Source organism: Saccopteryx bilineata, chromosome 3 (assembly GCF_036850765.1).
Source record: "Saccopteryx bilineata isolate mSacBil1 chromosome 3, mSacBil1_pri_phased_curated, whole genome shotgun sequence".
In the NCBI taxonomy this organism is placed as follows: Eukaryota; Metazoa; Chordata; class Mammalia; order Chiroptera; family Emballonuridae; genus Saccopteryx; species Saccopteryx bilineata.
The window spans coordinates 300,208,829-300,211,349 of record NC_089492.1 but is presented as its reverse complement, the minus strand read 5'-3'; positions in this window follow the sequence as shown (position 1 = coordinate 300,211,349).

Here is a 2,521-nt window from a genome sequence, read left to right as displayed (position 1 = left end):
GGTTTGCAAAGTTCAAAAATGGCGACTTTGACGTCGATGACACGTGCCACAGCGGAAGGCCTTCTGAATTCGATGAAGAACTGGGAAATGCTCGAAAAGAATGCCTCGGTCAACAAGGAGCTCTACATTGCCCAACTACACCGCGTGAATGAGGCTATTCGACTGAAAAGACCTGATTGACATGGTCAAACCATACTCCTTCATGACAATGCCAGGCCCCATGTTGCACAAGTTGTCAAAGCCGCACTCCAAGAGCTCGAATGGGAGGTCGTTCAGCATCCGCCGTATTCTCCGGACCTTGCACCGACCGATTACCATCTTTTCCGCTCCCTGTCAAACCATATGAAGGGCGTTACCTTCAATAACAAAGAGGTCCTTAAAAACTGGCTCAACTTCTTTGACACCAGACCAGGCGATTTTTGGCGGAACGGCATCAACAAATTGGTCGAGAGGTGGGAAGAGGTTGTAAACAGCAACAGCAAATGTATAATTGATTAACTTATTGATATAATTATTGTTTTTGTTTAAATAAAAGTCTTCGGTAAAAATGCTACGAACTTATTCCCCAACCCAATAATAACTCAGCTGCTTTCTTTGATAGGCCCAAATCTCTTCCTAAGTCATTCAACTTGGTTGGCTAAACTGCTGAGGGGTTAATGACTGCTTGGCATCAGAGGAAGACCCTTCAGATTCTACAACGACTTCCTCATGCATCTTATCAAAATACACTTGATCACCATGTTCACTTTCTTTGTCCTTAGAAGAAATAAAACCACTGAGAACTAGAACCGGGAGTGTCTCAAAGTGTGGGACAGGTCTTATTGCTGAAGGAGTATTAGGATATACGACCATATGCCATTTTTTCTTGGCACTGCCCTTTGTATGAATCAGACAGAAATAACAGTCACTGCTGTGGTCCTTAGGTTCACACCAAACAGTGGGAATACCAAAAGGCATTCCTTTGTGTTTTCCTTTTGTCCAGTCACAAAGCATTTCTTCAAAACTATGACACACAATATGAGGAGCCCAAATCTTGTCTTGATCGCCAAGGGGAACTTGAAAATAGGCAATATATGCATGTGTCAGAAATGATGAAATACTGCGCCTTTGATGTTGAAGTGTGTAACAGCTACATATATAACAGAAAGTGTCAGGACTATTCTTACATTTATGCCTACTCGAAGAAGCCATGATTCAATCTTAAGAGGGTGTTTTTATCAAATATTTTTTTACATTTAAAAACTACAATTATGTAAAAGAGATGTTTGGCCTGACCAGGTGGTAGCGCAGTGGATAGATGCAGAGGACCTAGGTTCGAGACCCCAAGGCTGCCACCTTGAGCGCGGGTTCATCTGGTTTGAGCAAAACTCACCAGCTTGGACCCAAGGTCACTGGCTCAAGCAAGGGGTTACTCGGTCTGCTGTAGCCCCATGGTCAAGGCACATGTGAGAAAGCAATCAATGAACAACTAAGGTGTCGCAATGAAAAACGAATGATTGATGGTTCTCATCTCTCCCCATTCCTGTCTGTCTGTCCCTATCTATCCCTCTCTCTGTCTCTGTAAAAAATAAACAAATAAAATGCTTAAAAAAAACCTCAGCAATTAAAAAAATGTAAAAAAAAAAGTGATGTTTGTAAAACATGAATTACCTTGTGGTTATGTTCAATCCACGAGTCGTTGCCTTTTAACTCCAGTTTAAAAACCAATGCATGCCATTAACTGTAACAAAAATTAAAATTGCATAAAAACTAGAGCATGAATCAAAAAACGGATGTCAGATTTGGAATCAGCGATTCAGAAATATAAACAGTTCTAAAACCTCATGCAACAAAAAGTGGGGAAAAAAAAATTGTTCCCCAGTGTTATATGTGTGTTGATGCATTATTTCCCTATCCTTATGAAGACATGCACACACATTTCTTTATTTTTCAGTCTTACTCCTACATTACATCTTCAGATTACTAATGTACATAATGCACTTTGTGTACCAATGTAATTTGTTTACATTGACTCAAAAAGATATGAAATAAGACACATAGGCTCAACATTTAAAAAGAATTTCCTAATTATACTAGAGTGGGTTATTATCAATTACTAGAATTTGTGAAGCAGAGCACTGTGATACAGGAGGGTGAGCAGCAGTTACAGAACAGACCACAAGGCAGATAAAACAGACACATGTATAACTAACAAGCCCTGGAGGAACAGAACAGCAGGGCTGGTTCTACCTGTGGAGGACACTGCACAATGCTGGGAGAAGCAGGACCCAGAGCACAAACCTTTAATAGGATCCATCTGCATAATTATCAGCATTCTAATGTTAAATTCAGCTTGTTGAAATAATACCAAAAAAGGGAAGAATTTTTTAAGTTACAGAATGAATATAGGTAAGGGTGAAACATGGTGAGAGCCCTGAGGTAGAAGAAATTCTATTACTCACATGGGTCTCAAGTAAGCCTTGCATACGATGTAAAGCTTTCCAATGTTCTTTATGTCTGTTACTCTTCTATCCAGTCTTAG